At 43.0% G+C, this 19,506-nt stretch overlaps 1 protein-coding gene across 1 annotated transcript in view; it reads left to right on the forward strand.

Moving 5' to 3' along the window:
* Positions 1–3,397: 3,397 nt before the first annotated feature.
* The window catches only part of LOC124709385 (neuronal calcium sensor 2), a 672,737-nt gene continuing 656,628 nt past the window's right edge, over positions 3,398–19,506 (forward strand). Inside the window, exon 1 of the mRNA XM_047240834.1 lies at positions 3,398–3,413. The gene's annotated coding sequence lies outside the window, so the exon portion shown is untranslated. The remainder of the gene's footprint in view (positions 3,414–19,506) is intronic.

A 19,506-nucleotide genomic window follows, 5' to 3' on the forward strand; every position in this document is an offset into this window, starting at 1 on the left:
CTGGCATAGGTTTCATCGAACCACCTTCAAACTATTTCTCTACCGGTCTGCTCTCGATCAGCGCGCAGGAAAAACGAACACTTAAATTTTTCTCTGCGAGCTCTGATTTCTATTTTATCATGATGATCGTTTCTTCCTATGTAGCTGAGTGCGAACAAAAATTTTCGCAGTCAAATGAGGAAGTTGGTAACAATATCCTGCTGCAACTTACGTTGCCTCCCCAATTCACGTATTATGTCCGTGGTACTGCCTCCCCTATTTTACGATAACACAAATCGAGCTGCCTTTCTTTGAACTTTTTCGATGTCCTCCGTCAGTTCCATCTGATGCGGATCCCGTACCGCACAGCAGTACCCCAGAAGAGGGCAGACAAAAGTCTGGCAGTCAGTTTAGTAGACCTGGTGCAGTATTTAAGTGCTATGGTAATTAATCACAGTCTTCGGTTTGCCATTCTTGATGCGTAATGGAAATTTTACGTAGACATCGAGCAATATGCCTGTCTTCACATTCTTTGGTGGACACGACTGCATGCGTGTTAATTTGTGTGCACTAAGCAATCTGAAGAGTTACGGTGTGTCAATGGTAATATCTACACACCAATATAATTTTTGTCCTCTCTCTTTCATCTAACATTCGAACATGTTCGAGATACGCACCACGAGCCCAGATATCATTATTACCTCTACAGAACATCCTATACCCACACAATGAATAACTTTGAATGCACCCCATGCAAAGTCCACTTATATCTCACTGTGACACCACTTTCTTGTGCTTGCTCCATAAAACAAAATGAATGATAGTCCTGAGTCTTTGCCACTGGCAGAAACGCTACAGTTAACATTTATAAAATTGTTCAGTTGTCACGAAAACTCCTTATAAAGCTCTTTACTCAAAAATATCAGTGAAATTTAGCAATCCATGGGGATCACCACCCTCTGTCTTAGTTGCCACTCGTCCTGGTTCAAATTGCTCTGAGCACTATGGGACTTAACATCTGTGGTCATCAGTCCCCTAGAACTCAGAACTACTTAAACCTAACTAACCTAAGGACATCACACACATCCATGCCCGAGGCAGGATTCGAACCTGCGACCGTAGCAGTCGCGCGGTTCCGGACTGCGCGCCTAGAACCGCTAGACCACCGCGGCCGGCCACCACTCGTCCTGGCATTCGCATCTTCCACACAGATACCTTGAAGATTCTTCTTCTGTATCCCCCAAAACTATTATCTTATTTCAGTCGGAAACGTTATATTTGCTATCTCTAAACTCTACACCACGATCCTAAGGACATCACTTCTCTAGTAATTGGCCGCACGGGGTAGCCGCGCGGTCTGGGGCGTCTTCTCACGGTCCGCACGGCTCACCCCGTCGGAGATTCGTGTCCTCCGTCGGGCATGGATGTGTGTGTTGTCTTAAGCGTAAGTTAGTTTAAGTTAGATTAAGTAGTGCTTAAGCTTAGGGACCGATGACCTCAGCAGTTTTTCAAGTAATCGTTCGCTCCTAAGAGCTACAGTCGCAACTCTCTTCCGAAAGTAAGTCCCAGGCTTACGTCGAAGTTTGTCTCAGGATCAGACTTGAAATTAACCACTTGCAAGTAACTGAACTATTCACGGTGTATTTTGCTGCCCTCCGCTAGCTAGCCTATAAAGATCATTAGAACGGTCACTGATGCGCCAGTGTTGCCATTGAGAAACCATGAAACTCATATCTAAAAGAAAACAAAAAGAATTTTCTGGTACCAGCTTTCCAGGTAATCTAAAAATCTCAGATTCAGTCAGTAAGTACAGTGGGAATTTGGGACCGTGTCATGATGTACAGGGTGATTAAAATCAAACTTTAGCTCTCTGGGAGGGCACCCATGAAAAATATGGCTCTGAGCACTATGGGACTCAACTGCTGAGGTCATTAGTCCCCTAGAACTTAGAACTAGTTAAACCTAACTAATCTAAGGACATCACACACATCCATGCCCGAGGCAGGATTCGAACCTGCGACCGTAGCGGTCTCGCGGTTCAAGACTGCAGCGCCTAGAACCGCACGGCCAATTCGGCCGGCGGCACCCATGAAAAACGAGTCATCGTACGACAACGGAACTTCGTGGAAACGTTTGTAAGGACACACGGAAGAGAAATAACGAATAACCCATTGAAAGAAACATATTTTAATTTCCACCTGAGAAGGTAACATGTGTTAATTGCCTACCTTGTTAATGTTACAGGTTACAAACGTTGCTTATTGTGACGACCATCTGCAACCGCACTAGACATACCATTTCACAATTGTTGGCAACACTTTTCGAACGGTGTACCATGGAATTTTCAATTGTCGTGACGAAATTCGTGCACTTGAAATCGCACAGTGCATACATCATTCTCAGCCATGGCAACAGTAACTTCCTCAATGATTTTTGGTGAAGTTCGCCGTCGGCCTATCTTCAGTGAATTTGCACTTCTGAATCCTTCAAACCTAGTGTGGAAAGAGTACCTCTCTGTATTCCTTTAACGTCGATACTTGGGAAGAGCAAGCAGCATCACTATTGCTGTTGTCTTGATAAAACAGCTAAATGAGTAAAGTCTTGCTCATCTTGTCCAGATACATGTGGAATCTCTGCAAGTGTAATACACGCTGTTGGTTGTGTTTCAAACGTACGTCGCCGTACCATTACCGGCGCCTAACGGCAAGTCATGACACCAACACAACGCAAATCCTGCAGCGAACAATACGAACATTATTCCTATGGAGTGTGGAACCCATACGGTAAATAGTTTTCTGTCTACACTGGCTCAAGTAGCGAAAGTTTAATTATAACCAACCTGTTAAATAAAAACAACTGTTTCGTGCTGCCTTAATCTGGGTAACTGCGTTTCTGTGGAAACGTGCTGCTTTGTCTTTGTTATCACGTAACAGTGATGTCTCGAAGGTCATCTGAAGGAGTAACTGAAACATTGGTTATTACGCACAGAGTAGTGTAACGCAGTCAGAAGAATTTAACGGAGTAGAACTCCGTATGCGAAAGTCAACGCCCATTTTTTATCACTGATATACTGGGCAGAATATGTCTTCGATAAATGTAAGTGACGAGATCACAGTTTTACAATCATGCTTTGCGGATAACCCGGTCTTGCGGAGACATTAGCCCTTTGTTATTCAATCATCGTTGGAATATACCGTTGTAATTATGAATGAAGAACAATGTTTTTCGTAAGTTACTAATAAATTTGGTAACGCTGTAAAGTGTAGGACGGTATAGTTTTGGCTAACATTATACAACCGCACAGAATAAAATTTATGAAACTCGCATGTGATTAATATTCTTAATTTCAATTTTCTGTTTACAGGTTCTACGTAGAATTGCCAGAGGTTCTAATCGGTTCCCTCCGTTGTGGGCGGTTTGGTAATCTTCGCATGGTAAGTACTTGGGTGCCTCCAATATATGCTTTTATTTATTAGTAATAGTGAATGATAAGAATTAGCTATGTTACCACGTAACGAAACAGTTTTCTCTTTGCCTTAGAGATGTTAAAAAAAAAATGGTTCAGATGGCTCTGAGCACTATGGGACTTAACATCTATGGTCATCAGTCCCCTAGAACTTAGAACTACCTAAACCTAACGAACCTAAGGACATCACACAACACCCAGCCATCACGAGGCAGAGAAAATCCCTGACCCCGCCGGGAATCGAACCCGGGAACCCGGGCGTGGGAAGCGAGAACGCTACCGCACGACCACGAGATGCGGGCTAGAGATGTTCGCTGATGCGCTTAAAGTGTAGTAATTTCTTAGGAAAAATCAGATTTATGCTAGCGCTGACTAGTGTATCGAAATTATTATAGCTGGGTTACTTTGCCACAAGGACCTTTCCCTCATACTCGTAGTATCGACACATAACGAAACTACATAATACCGTCCATATAGAATGACTAAAATAAAACGTTAGTACTTGAGACTACATGTAGACGGAGACAGGGAATAACATGAAAAATTCTTATGAGAAAAGACAAGGTTGTTAACGCGGAATTGTAAATCTAAATGTTGGAAAGTATTTTCAGAATTTACATGTCTGGTTTGTAGCCTCGTTGTCCATAGGCGGACGATAAACAGTTCCGACAATAAGGGAGTAGAAGCTTTTAAAGTTTGATGCTTCATATCGAGAAAAGTGATTTGTGACACAGCTTGACTAAAAGAAGAGTGTTGGTCGATAAGACATATTGTAAAGCATCAAGGAATAGCCAGTTTGGTAATGGAGGGAAGTGTGGAGGGTGGAAATGGCAGTAGCAGATTCAAATGTATGTGGGCTGTGGTGGCTACACAGACATGAAGAGGTTCGCACGGGATAGTCTGGCGTGGAGCGGTCCATTAAACTAATCTTCGTAATGAAGACAACGACATTAGATCGTAAAACGAATCGCAGGTAATGATCAGCAGATAATTTGTAAGTTTCGGGTGCGCTGGTGCGAATATTTCAACTTTCTATTTGCGGGAGGACTAAAAAAAAAGTTTCCACCTTCCGTGTAAGAAATCTAGGGCATTATTACAGATCAAAACAAGGACCTGATATGTGCACGCCGACGGACAAAACTTTGGAGACAAGCTTAAGCCATTCCTGAAGTTTCTCGTAGTTTTTTTTACTCGAATAAAGTAAATTTGCGTTACGCGTACGTTAGTCAAGCAGAGCTGCGTTGCCGGCTGTTATTGGTTTAGTTTTCCTCCTCTGTCACGTTTGACTTGTCTCGCCTGGCAGCGTCCATTCCGCACGCACGTACATAGCAGGTACCACAATGATCGCAAAAGGCCTGAGAAAGAGCGGCGGTCGACTGACGCCTTGTTCTTACCACTCGACTCGCTTACACTTCATTCACAGAGTTATTTTAATCGAACTACAACAAGAACTTCAAGAGCTAGTGCAGAAACTGTATGGTGCTATCTTCACTATAACAATAATGTCTACTGATTGTGACACTGAAACGCGACTGCATGTTTACTTTACTTTACCTTACTTACTTTCACACCTATCTCCAACGGTATCATTTTTTGTGCAACTTTGTACCCTCACCTAGGACTTTCTTAGCCCAGCTCAGACCGATTTGCAGTGTCAGTTCGCGAACTTCGCGTAGCCCGTTGACCAGGTCTCCTGGAATTCTACCTCTGTTATTCCTGGAGATGTCATGGGATTTGTTGTTGGCAATGTCTACTGTCCGGGAGAAACTGCAGAATTCATACAGTGAACACTAGACGGGAAAACGATAAGAGCTTGGATAGCATTTCCTTGAGCAGTGCATTCAATTCCAAGCTGACAGATTTTTCCTTGTGACCTGCTCCTTCTATGCTGTTGACGAGTTCCTAACAGTAGTTAAAAAAAATGGCTCTGAGCACTATGGGACTTAACTTCTGAGGTCATCAGTCCCCTAGAACTTAGAACTACTTAAACCTAACTAACCTAAGGACATCACACACATCCACTGCAACGCCTAGAACCGCTCGGCCACCCCGGCCGGCTCACAGTAGTTAAAATTTTACTCTGTAATGTATTATATATTGACTTACTGTCTCACAATTTGGTTTTCTGTTTTTCTTTATTGTTGAATTTCTTTTGTTTATAAGGTATCAGATTAGCATTCTGTAAAATGTGTACTAAGCTGTTCTACGACGAAGTATCACTGGCTCACATGGTCCCAAGGAACAACATAAATAACTACAATTAAATGAGAACCTGTTAGTTCCGTAGACCGTTTAGAAATTATAAAACTGTTCCTCCCATCCTTACCTACCTGTTACGGCAAACGACTGTTCGCACAATTCTCAAATGGCTACAAAAATAATTGGAGAAAAGCATGCATAAATATTATGATTGCTTGTGAGTTTTGAGACACTTTGTCCACAAGACTTGTTAGGGTATATTGCAGGAACACTTAGAATCATATGCCATGTTTCCCTGAATATTTAGCGCACTGCCACCTTGAACTGTGCCGTATACCTCAAGTCTTCGTAACGTCACCCATATGTGTTTCCAGAGCAGTGGTTGTGGTACGAGTGTTCAGACGTAACTATTCATTTGATGCTCACACTATCACTTGAGAATTCTGTGACACGAAAATGAAAAAAAAAAATACATGGCATGAAGAAAGTTCAGTGAGTGCGATATTCTCAGAAGACCACCGAGCGGAAATCAGTTGACCAGTATTTCGGCCGACGGTATTATTCACCGTGGATTACAGTACTTGCCGTATGAAAACTGCCAAAAAACCTGCGGCGGAATAGCATTGCTTGAGACTGGATAAAATACAATGATAACCATGGTTCTGATACTGATAGTTGTCTAGAAACTGCATCTCTTGTATTGTGATGTCATCTGTGTGGCAGTGGTTCCGGCTTACAGGAAACATAAGATCGCAAGCGTATGAATACTCGACATATTAGCTGTAGGCTTCCTGGAATGAAATGTATTGGCCTCTGTTATCACATGACTATATCAGAAGTGTATGTTCCAATGTTTCTACCTTACTACTTAAATCCATAGTTACACACACGTAAATGAAATTCTTATATATTATTCAAATTAAACGTTTGTCTAGCTGGAAAGGAAAGGAAATATATATGAGCTCATGGTGTAATGGTTAGCACTGCTGCATCTAGATGACAGGATCGTGGCTCGATTCTCCACTGGGTTGGAGATTTTCTTCACTCAGGATCTGAGTGCTTGTGTTGTCCTAATCGTTTCTTTTGTGTCGTCTCATTGTCACTGTTGGCTTGTACCATGGGAAGCAAGGAGAGAATGTTGTTTGGTGACCGGTGTCCTCATTCTATAACACAACATCATGCATGTATTAACAGAGTTCTTTATTCATATGAACAGAAATTTACTTACTTTAAAGTAAGTTGTTGTGGTACAAGCTCTTCCGTAATAGTCCACGTTAGCTCTTCTGCTGGTGAAGTACAACTCCACTATGTACACTACTCTGGTCGCTAGATACTGACTGACTCTGAGCTAGTGGCTGAGGTAACTGCGACTGTGACTCCCACTGGGCTGCGACTGATGACTCGACTCGTTAACTCACTGGATGAGGTACTGGTCCTCTGGTCCACAGCGGCGACCTAGATATTGGCGGCCGAGAGGGCGTTGGCTGCATGTTGCTTGCGAGTGTGTCTTTGGCCTCTCTCCTGATAGATACTTGCTTGCGCCTATTATCGACCTTCTTGCAACCCCTTTGCGTCTGGTGTGCTGGCGACAGCTTACGCCAGCCCAGTTTCATCTCACTTTTATCGATTCGAAAGTTGCCAATATGCCGTCCAGTAGAAAGACTTGGACAACGTTACCGAATAACCCCAAACAAGGTCTCCCATCCAATAATACCATATGGTCATTTCAGGGGTATTTAATAAACTAGCAAATTGTCTTTCCTTAATTGCTTTTCTTTCTTTTTACATCAGTAACTCCAGTCTATGTACAGTCGATATTTTCTCACCTATTCTCACATATACTGACATCTTAGTCTTTACAAAAACATAAGTTATCACATTTATTCCCTTGTCTCGTGGAGAAATTGTATGCACTGCCTAATTGCACTCCATCATTCGCATGTTACTATTTTTTGAGTGCTTAGCTCCCAAACAACACACACACACACACACACACACACACACACACACACACACACACACACACACACACACACTATTCTTGCAAATTTTCGAGAATTTCTTGAATTTTCTCCATACATGTGGCTGCTGGCAGTAGTGGAACCATCTAGTTTCTATCCCATTGACTTATGACCTGTCTATTTCAAGGTCAAGGTGACCCCCCTCTGCATCCCCCATCCCCTCCCAGCTCTCCCACTTTAATAAGCCAGTGGTGTGATTTTTTTTTTAAAAAAAGCAGGAAAATCAGAGGGGAATTGTGCTACTAGTCTGTCCCTCCTTCTACCTCTAGGGCGATGACTTTTTGCATTCTGCACACTGTAGTGGAAGGATCATGATGCAGAGATCATCCATAAGAAACGAGTTGGGATGTTATCCTACTAGTCATTACCCAAATATTGTGATATAATTTACTGCCCAATTACTGACAGAATGCATAAGCTGATTATACTGATGCTGTGTGTAACAGTTACCGAAAACAGCGCTAAAATTACGCTACGCAGTTATATAAACAAAAATCATGATTTCACTCGAAAATAATTTATGCCTGACTAGTACAGTTGCTCTACCGAGTTCCACAATTCCATTGATTCTGGCAGAAAACCTGTTCTAACTGATCTACGTACATGACTTGCGACCCCAAAAATAACATACCACTTAAGTCTTACTATGTCCATATCAGTATCAGGTTAAAAAGCGGCACATACATCTATGTACACTGTGGCGTATGCATTGCGGGGAAGGAAGGGTCCAATCAGCCTACCGGTGTGGTTATATTTATAAGGCAATTACACTACAGCTACACTCCTTCTATGTATTATTACATTGGACTCCAGCTCACTCGGCCATATAGAGTGTGGGAAAGGAAGGGTGCAAAGTCATTATTAGTCTACTATGTTTTTTGGAAGGGTACAAAGTCTTTATTACTATGGTTAACAAGTTCTTTACTACGTGCGTTTACACTGTGGTTCACTGTGCGAAAGGAAGGGTACAAAGTCTTTATTACGTTGACCACCATTCAGAGTATGTCCTAAGTGTGTCCAGTGAGCCGCCGTACAATGTCCACAGCGCAGTCCGCAAATGACTGCAGCTCAAGGTATAGTGACGCCGTCACGCGCCTCTGACAGTCAGCGAATGAGCCCACCATCTCCCCGTCCCTTCCACCCACCGCCTCTCATCTGCCCGATCCACCGTAGCTCGCACCCCTCAAGAAAATATGCTACACCGACAGCTGAATGCACAGAAATTTATTGAGCTACTGCTTTCCTCCCGATGTGAACACGCTAATGCTCAGGCTATTTCTTTCCAAGAATGCACTATAATATCTCTCACGTTGGCAGTCATAGCATTGTAAAAAATATTATGAAGTGTAACGCACGTGAGAACATTCCACAGACCCTGGTCAGCATATGATGGAGCGTGTTTGCATCAGTCCTCTGCCCCTCCATGTGTCGTGGCTGGCTGACTCCTGTCTGCAGTGTGCGTACCTTGTAATGTACGGAATGACTATCAGATAGGATTCTGTTTGGCGGGTCTTGCTACATGTTTCCATTTTAATGATTTTCCCGAAGAAGAATGTTGTTCAAATTTTTTAACTACCGAAAAGGAGTGTTCGAACACCGTACCACCTATTTTCACAAGGCCTGTAACTTAACAGGTTTGGTTCTGGTTCCGACCACTCCTACATTTTAACACTGCTGACCAGTAATGTCAGAGGTTTAATACGTTTATAGATCTCTTGGTACATTTCACTCCGCATAACGCTCGGTTCTGCTCCAGCATCTGTAAGGACATTTATATTCATTCCTGACATCTTAATAGCAAGAAGACAATAACGATTTGCAGAATAACCTACAGGTGGTTGATGAATGGTGCAGTGAATGACAGTTGATTCTGAATGTAAGTAAAGGTAACGTATTGTACATACATAGGAAAAAAAGTCCACTACTGTACAACTATACTATTGATGACAAACTGCTGGAAACAGTGACCACCATGAAATATCTGTAGTATCTATCCGGAGCGACCTTGAGTGGAATGACCACGTAAAGCAAATTACAGGAAGAGCGTATAAGAGACTGAAATTCATAGGAAGAATCTTAAGAAAATCTAGCTCATCCACGAAGGAAGTGGCACACAAGGCGCTATTTCGACCAATAATTGAGTATAGTTCATCAGTGTAGGACCCATACCAGGAGGACTGATAGGGAGGGTCCAACGAAGAGTGGTTCATTTCGTCACGGGATCGTTTAGTCGGTGAAAGCGCATTACATATAAGTTCTACAAACTTTAGTAGCAGGTGCTAGAAGAGAGGCGTTGTGCATCAGGGAAAAGTTTACTATTGAAATTTTTTGAGAGCACTGTCCTGGAAGAGTCAGGCAACATATTGCTTCCTCCCACATACATCTCGATGACCACGACAGGAACTTTCGAGGAATTAATCCTCATAGAGAAGCTTACCGACAAGAGGGGGGAGGAAATCAGTTAGCAATACCAGAATTACTTAGTACCACACACCATCATGTGGCTTGCAGACTACTTGTGTAGATATGTATCTCAGCTGCAAGTTGTTTCAAATTTTTCCTGGAATAATCCATTAGTTCGACGTGTAGAACATGATTTAATAATTATAACACCTGGTTGGTATTTTAGCAAATTTCTCTTCTGTCGAATGGCAGCAGTGTTCCTAATAGGCAGACCAACAGGTCTTTTAAATCTGGATGTCTCAATTTTACTCGTGTATTCTCATCTCATTTTGTTCTCGGTGGTATAATTCCTGGCCAAATCAGTTACAATTCGATCTTCCCACTGTCTACGTTGTTATTCAGGTCTATATCTATTGTTTTTCCTGCTCAGCCAGGATATGTCATCTGTGAAATTTCAGTCACTATTGCATCGGTAAATTATCTGTGTGTCATTACTCTGCATTGGCACTCTGCGACGTTCTTAAGGCTTCGGCGTGTATAGCGGCTCTTATGTCCTTCGATTGTGTTAGGTATCTCTTATGACACACAGCTCCCCAAATGTTGCTGGCCCATTATTTGCTTCAACCGCTCTCCTGTCATCTTTGAACAAATACAATGAGTCAACTAACGACAGAAAAGTTTCTGTGGCGTCTTCAGCACAGTGACCCGTTACTCCCTCATTTTGATGGGTAATTTTCTTTTTAATACTCGCAGAATGTCAGCCTGATGAATCTCTTGATCCCAGTACTTCGCTTTGTTTAAGTATTTCTGAAAACATCGCAAAGATTTCGGTCCTGATATGAAAGGTTCGGAATTCATCACCTGCTTTCACAGTCCCTCTTTAATACACTTTGATTATTATTTTCTGCGAAAAGCTATGTCAAAGTTCTCGTACCACGGCTATATGGATCGTATGCTTTGGAAGCACACATTGTGGATCGTCTTGCATATGTCCACTGACAAATCTGATCTTCAGTTTCTCATTACAACTTTGCGGTAGCATGCCATGAAAAGACTTGACAAAAACCATTGGACTGTGATCTTTCCTCCCTGCTACAAAACTCGTGAATTGTTTATGTCTGAGCATATTGTCTTCTAAGAGGTACATCGATAAACTGGGTTCTGTTGTGGGACTGATGGATATTGCAAACAACGGAACCTTGTGTATGCTCTGCGGACTTGCATGTATCTCACTGCTCTTGGATGGTGTGAGCTATCTCGAATTGCCATCGAAATGTGCTCTCCAGAACAATTTGTGAGATTCCCCTACCATTCACACAGACTTTCAACTGTTTGAATTTGTTTTGAACATTCTGCGCAGCACTCTGAACTTTGTCGACAGTATTGTGCAGAGTGTTAACTTTCAGGTTGCCTCTAAACTAATAGTCTTGAATCTGTTGTTTGTAGACTGCTCTACTTCCCGCTTTTTGTTCTTGCAGTTTTTTTAATTTTTCTCTCAGGATTAATTCCGCAATTCTCGATCTTTCTTGCCATTAATTGGTGTATATGGCTATCATTCTCAGAATAGTGTTTGAAGGACTGTTTTGTTGACATGTCCCATTCCGCATTTTGAATTTTGTTTCAAGACATAAAATTTTCATCAACTGTTGTTCAGCAGCACTCCACCATTCTAACTTCGTATTCGTATTGATATTAGTAGAGGGGTATCTACTTTATCGCCTACTTCTTTGGGAAGCGCTTGAATCGTGCCTACTTCCTCTGATATTGCACTTATTTTATTGACTTCCTTGGAAATGTCGTAAATCTTTCCTACTTCCATTGCAATGTCAGACATTTTCCTGCAAAACTGATTCATCACTACGACTAAGTAAACTCATAGAGCAGTTTTTTTTTAAATAATTTATTTGATCTCCAGTGAAATTACTAACACTCGACCCCCCACAAATATTCTCACTCAAAGATGTGTATATTAAATTTATCACGCTGCAGCGTTCACTAACAGCATAGTTTAAAGCTTTACTTGCATATGGAACAGTGCTCTTTTCTCTGCTGTGATCTGGGTGATGGTACAATGAAAAAACTTCCACTCGAAATCAGAATTGTCTGTAATGTCCAGTATTAAATGTTCAGCAGCTTTTCTGCAGCAGTGTTTCATTTCGTCAAATCCAATTTTCCTTTCGTGTCTAGTCCTTAAGGTATCTCTCTGTTCAAAAAATGGTTCAAATGGCTCTGAGCACTATGGGACTTAACATCTATGGTCATCAGTCCCCTAGAACTTAGAACTACTTAAACCCAACTAACCTAAGGACAGCACACAACACCCAGTCATCACGAGGCAGAGAAAATCCCTGACCCCGACGGGAATCGAACCCGGGAACCCGGGCGCGGGAAGCGAGAACGCTACCGCACGACCACGAGCCGGCCGCGGTGGCCGTGCGGTTATAGGCGCTACAGTCCGGAACCGCGGGGCCGCTACGGTCGCAGGTTCGCATCCTGCCTCGGGCATGGATGTGTGTGATGTCCTTAGGTTCGTTAGGTTTAAGTAGTTCTAAGTTCTAGGGGACTGATGACCTAAGATGTTAAGTCCCATAGTGCTCAGAGCCATTCGAACCACGACCACGAGCTGCGGACATCTCTCTGTCGTCTTACGTGTTTTTCACGTTCTCAGTTTCACGTTCGAATACTGATTACATGAAAAAGAATGTTTCTTGGTATTAGAACAATAATAAAACACATTAATAATTCTGAAAATTACTTTGCCTTCTGTGCTTGTCGGTCTTTGGATCTTGAATGGATCTGAAGATTACTGCTAAATGGGTCCTATCAAGGGCGACACGCATTCATCACCGGAGATGACATCTGTTGATAAAAAAAAAGGAAATATTCAAATAGGTGTTCGTTTGTGATCTCGTCTGCGTTCGGGAAGTAAGGCTGCATATCTTTAAATTTCATCTTGACTTTTGATGTTAATTAAATCGCGAGATCAACGACAGTTATGACGTCAGATAAACATGTGTTTTTATTTTTAATAGGGCTGCTTGAGAGCTTTATACACAAGAAGATGTTGTATTTCTTTTTAGTCAAACGACATATCTTTTTTCTTATTTCAGCATGACAGACGAATGTAGGAACCTAGCAGAGAGAAAAATTACCAACACAGTGTAATTAATCTCTTTGGATGTCAGCATATCTAATGAGAACATTATGCAAAAGTGCCCTGTTATACTTGAAAATCGTATTAAAAGTAAACCAAAGACAAACAATTTATTGGAGACGGTAATCTCAGCTCGCAGACATTATGAATAATAATAACAACACTCATCACTCAATAATCATTCAGATTATCATAAAAAATATAATAATTAAAAAGTCAAGAATGTTGCTACATAGGTGTATGAAGGTGCTTTATTCACTTTTCACGTCAGTATAGACGCATCTTCTGGTTTATAATCTACGTTGCCACACTGTAGATGGAGAATTACGGAGTCCCAGCTTTGGGGAAGTTATCCATGTTAAGAGCCTTATCAAATTGGTGGTTTTTCATAATAAAGTGGAGTACACCCAAAACATACTTATGGAAATGTACACAGCATGACTTGAATGAGCCAGGACGGATAACATCTTGAAGGACATGAGATACGGTAGACACAAGCTGTATAAAACCAAGTTTTGTTTAGACTGGATTTATCCATCTGGTGTTTGCATTTTATAGCCCGTGTTCACTAGACTTTTTTTTCTTTTTGTAGTGAGGAAAAGTCTGTAAAGGAAATATAGTAATACCTCGTATAAATTCCGAGAAAAAATTACAACACCATCGGGTGTTTTCCAATTAATTCAAAATTTATTGTAGAAACGATACATATGGAGTGCATGTAAAGATTACCTTTAAAGATTGAAAGTTCAAGCAGATCTGAGGTACCAGGTATGGATCTATACCGAAGTATCCTTATTACTACGCAGGGAAGCCTCCACGGGCGCCAATGCAGGCACTGACTCTGTCACTCAGTCGCTCGTAAAGGTGACGAACATCGTCGTGGAGACACTATTCCACACTTGCTCGATCTGTTGGCGTATTTCTGTATGCGTCCTGGTTGGACGATTCGCGAAAGTCACTTGTCGTCCCATCATGTCCCACAGGTGGTCGACTGGAGACAAGTCCAGCGTTGGTGGTGGCCAGGGAAGCAGCTACACGACTTGCAGAGCACTTTGAGTTTCAGGGGAAAAATGTGGGAGAGCATTATCCTGTTGGGATAGAATATCCACGTCCTGTTGCAAGAACGCAGAACTGATCGAACAATATTCTTCACGTGTCGAGCACTGGTCAGCGTTCTTTGCACAACATCAAAGTTGGACGAGAGGTGTACTTTTCGCACTACAGGCGATAAGGTCATTGTGTCTTGGACGGATGCTGTTCGAGCCAGCGCTCACCAGGTGTAAGCGTACCTCCTTCGCGCGAACGGTCATCATTTGCGTACAGACGGAATCTGCTTTAATCGCTGAGGACCACGGTGCATCATTCCACCACTCCAGGTGACCCTCTGACGGCACCAGTCGAACCGCGCACGTCCATGCTCTGGCGTGAGTGGAAGACTGGCTAGAGTTGGGTGCCCGTAAGTCCCACTTCTAGCAGTCGGTTGCAAAAGTTCGTGTTGACACTTTTGGCATCACATGTGCTTTTATCTGTGCTGTAGTAGCTGTACGAACTGCCACAGCTGCGCTTACAATACGACGATCACTGCAGGCGTCTGTGCTGCGTGGATGTCGAGAACCTCGCCTACTAGTGTGACCATGTTCACATGCCCAATGTGTTGCCAGCGTCGCTGCACAACCGATGTGACACGTCCAACTCGGACGGCAATTTTTCCAGACGATTATCCCGCCACAATCTGGTCACTGTGGAGGCCGCTCAGTTGGCTATAGCAAGCACGAGTGCGTTTCCGTGCCATGATGCTTGCTTGCTCTACACTTCTGCACCTCATTGAGCCTCATGAGCACGGGCATTTCGTTTTAAATGGTAAACACAGATGAAGCTCTGGTAGCTATGCCATCTGCTGGCGGATGATGTTGAAACCATATCTGAACATCTACTATCCCTCCGGTAGTGTGTGTCGTCATCGGGTCAAAATAGACCTCTTTCAAGATTTTTTTTTGTCAGCGTATCTAGAACCCAAGGCTTTCGTTTCTTACTTACAGATATGGTTCCCACTCATTTTTTATGCGACGATTTTACAAATATATAATTTCTGAAAAGGGGCACCCGCTTCGAATCTTCCTCTTGCTACATTGAACAATTAGGACAAGACAATATTTGCCGACATATTTCACCGTTAGAAACGTTTGCATGTGTATTTTTTAACTTAGTCCCTGTAGTGTCGTGAAACTTTCGGAACAAGACTTGGTGTTTTATAGTTTTGATCCCAGGCACACTGTAGCTACACCGCAAGTAGTCAGTCTTCAACGTCTAACATTCATCAGACGCCTCATAGGCGTTGTGTGGCCATCGAAGTTAGGACGGGCAACGTCATCAGCATCGCAAATCCCCGGAGGCTCGTGTTTGCGCACCGAGCACCGTCTCCTGAATTATTCTCGCGCTTGTTCGTGGACAGCAGTCTACGGCAAAACGATGAACCCGTGCGACAGCGGTCGCCAGTGAGCGTCGCTCCCAGTGTATCCGCTTTTTCGACAGGTGTTGAAGAGACCATAGTGAGAACCCAGGTTTTCGGTATCTAGCAACTGTTCGTGACTAACGCATTTGTTCCTACCAATAATTGCCAGCTTGAACAGACGTAAATGAGGTATGATGCATAACTGAAGCAGAGGAAAGGGTTGCTTAACAAGATTTATTCAGTGCAAGTAGAGAGACGATCCGTAAAAGCATCACACGGATTTGTATTTCCATAAGGCACACGAACCTGTGCTTTGCTGAGTTGCTCATTGGAGCATTTAGTGACCCCTCATGTGTTATAACTCAGCGCTGCAATCCTTAAACCATTTTGACGGAGAATTGGCCTGTAACACAACCAATAATGGTGAAAGCTAACACCCGAACCTCCACACGTCAGTCAGTCAGCTCGATACCAAACTTTGTATATCGATTGAGTTTCCTCTAAAACACCGATATAGTTTTTCCTATGCGCTGTCGTCCAGGAGAACATGCCTAAACTGTAAGTACTAAGTAACATCTGAGCCACGGAGCACAGAAAAAGCCTAACTGTGAGCGTCAGTCGTGTAGAGCCCTCGTTAGATTGTCATACCAAGGATCCCTGGTTCTAGCCCTGGTCATGCCAGTTTTTGTACTGTAGTACGTGTGAAACTTATGTGGGACAACATGTTCGTGACATGTAGAACAGCTGTTCGGAGTTTATACCAATACCACGAAAGCAGAAAAGGGAAGTGTTTTACTCAAAAGATGAGAAAATGTAAATGCTCCTATATTGCCTTAACATCAAAAAGCAGCCGAAGCTAACCCTAAAATTTGCACATAGCATGATGTCTACAATGAAAAACGGATTTCGCTCTATGCGTCCTACACGATGTATATTGTGGAAACGGCGGTAACAAAGTGGAGAGTTAATGTGTGTAAAAGAAAAGTACAAACATATTATAATGCATGTGATGGAGACCTTCAAGCAGCGTCGCTAGGAGTGATGATGTGTTCGTGATGTATAAATCAAATTGTGGTCAAAAACAAAGGCAAGACAGTTAAATGTGGCAAGTTTTAGCACAAGTGACAATTTGGGTCTTGCGATGGAAACGTAAAAACAGTATTGTAAGACGTAAAGACAAATCTTTTGTTACAGTGAAAACGTACCTGTACCGAAACGACATCCAAGAAACGGTGGAGGACTGGCAACAAGCAACTCGTGCACTCTTGACAGTCTACACACAGATGAAAATATCTACAACGCTGATGGAACAAGGAGATGACTGTGGGTTCCGCTCTCGCAGCTAGATTGCAGAGGTTATGGTCCGTTAGCTTGACAACCCATACGTACAGAATTATTCCATTGCTTTCAAAGACAGGCGAACTTGCTCCCAAGCTGTTTGTAGTCCTTCAAGAGCCTCGCTCTTTGAAACCTCGCATACGTTAGTTCATGTTCGCAGCTCCACATTTAATCGCCCACTCTCAGTCCTCCGGGAAAAGGACAAAGAAGCAGTAGTGGAACAAACCGGTGGAGAGAAACTTCTGCTAATACTGGATTCTTACGGCCCCCACACAGACGCCAGTGTTCTTCGTGATCTTCACGTACAAAATAACATACCACAAAACAAAATCACAATTCACATTATTGCAGCAAGCATAAGCTCCACTTGTCAACAGCTTGAACGTTATTTCTTCAGGATGGACAAGCATATGATTTGTAAAATCCGATCCTGCTCGAGATTCGTCGGAAGAGATTAATCTGCAAGAACGGAATACTCTTCTTATGCTGCAGTCCCTCATATGAAAGCAGTTGTGTCCTTCACGTTTCTGTGATTCTCACCGTCACGGCTGGATAATGGCAAAAACCGTTGACGAACCCACACCCTCTGAAACTACAACACAGTTCCTGTCCGCAATGTACAGGTTGGATACGCAAATGTGGCAATCATCAAATGTGCTCGGAGTACAAAAGTAATTTGCTGCAATCACGTCTTAGTAGGCAAAAACTCCGTACGTATAAACTTCGAGCCGGCAGGTGTGGCCGAGCTGTTCTAGGCGCTTCAGTCTGGAACGGCGCGACCGCTACGGTCGCAGGTTCGAATCCTGCCTCGGGCATGGATGTGTGTGATGTCCTTAGGTTAGTTAGGTTTAAGTAGTTCTAAGTTCTAGGGGACTGATGACCTCAGATGTTAAGTCCCATAGTGCTCAGAGCCTTTTGAACCAATATAAACTTCGGACAGTCAATTAACATGCCAGGTAAATGTTGTCTCATGTAACAGTTTCACACGTAATACAGTATAAAAACTGGCATGACCAGGGCTCGTACCTACGACCCTGGGTTCGACAAACTAACGTCCTACCGACTTCCCCACGGGACCTCTACACGACAGACGCTCACTGTTACGCTTTTTCTGTGTTCCGTTGGTCAGGTGTTACTTATTACTTACCGTTTCGCACGTTCTGCAGGACGCAGAAGACAAACTAAATCGGAATTTCTGTTGGTACTTATCGTACAACGTTTGTACCGATCTAACACTCTGACATCTGGAGGTTTGGGTGGCAGTATAATCCTGAAATGGAAATGTGTGCGCGATGTGAAAAGATCACAGGAATTGCAAAGCTTAATGACAAATCATTTGGCTTAAAGCAGTGTCGAAATGCCACGACAGTGCATCCCAAACATTGTCCAGAGCAGGCCGTTCATCGAAGCTGGCGCAGCCGTTCAGTGTAGACAGAGCATGTCTTTGGGTTGCTGCGGATGAAGTTAATTACACTGACAGCAAGTCCTTAATATCACACTGTTTTCGCTGCTGCGCTGGGGGCACTGTATCTTCTTAAGGCTGTGATGCGTTTGTAGGGTGTTTGGTGTACCATAAAATGTTAGACGACGTGGTTCAATAAATCACATAGCAAGCCTCTCTGCAAGAATGGGGACGCAACAGATGTTAATTATTACCGTCGAGAAAGTATTATGCTCAAGAGTGGTTAGTCATCTCAGCGGTAATGGGATACTTATTAAATAGCAGATCGAGTTTCAAAAATGCTGTTCCAGTGAGACAGCAATATACAATTTCACTGCCCACGTAATAGAGTCTTTAAATAGTAAAATGTCACCAATAGGAATTTTCTGACATTATGTTACAGAAACTACAGTTCTGTGGTATAAATGGAATGAGCTTACTCGGAACTTTGAAAAAACACAGTATATCCAGTTTTCTGCTGCAAGAACTAAAATTTCTTCAATAAATGTAACGCATCAATAGAAGTCAGTAGCCGGGGTAGAGCGTATAAGGGGCGTTGAGAAAGAAACGAGCCGGAGTCTGGAATGCGCAAACCTTGACAGGGGGGTGGGGGTGGGGGGTAGTAATATCGTGACGTGTGTAACGAGGTGTGGTTCCGACCAGAGCGTTGAAGTTCACAGCCCGTCACTAGACGGCACGTGTGGACGTCACGTGACTGACAAGGGCTAGCAGCAGCATGCATCAATTGTCCAACGCTGCCCGTCGCATTGCAAACAGTGACATGGAGGCGTCAAAAGACCAGCAAAGAGGTGTTGCTCGTTTTCTGATAACGGAAGGAGTAGGAGGAACGCACATTCGTCGACGAATGTCATAAGTTTACGGCGAATACTGCATGTCCCTTGCAAGGGCCAAGGCATGACATAAGCGTTTCAGGGAAGGACTGGTGTCGTTAGCTGATTATGCATGGTCTGGACCACCAGACTGCATTACCGATGACATCGTGCAGCTGGTGGATTGCACTCATTACCCATGAGCGCCGAGTGACACTGAAAG

The sequence above is a fragment of the Schistocerca piceifrons genome, chromosome 1 (genome assembly GCF_021461385.2).
Source record: "Schistocerca piceifrons isolate TAMUIC-IGC-003096 chromosome 1, iqSchPice1.1, whole genome shotgun sequence".
NCBI classification, from domain to species: Eukaryota; Metazoa; Arthropoda; class Insecta; order Orthoptera; family Acrididae; genus Schistocerca; species Schistocerca piceifrons.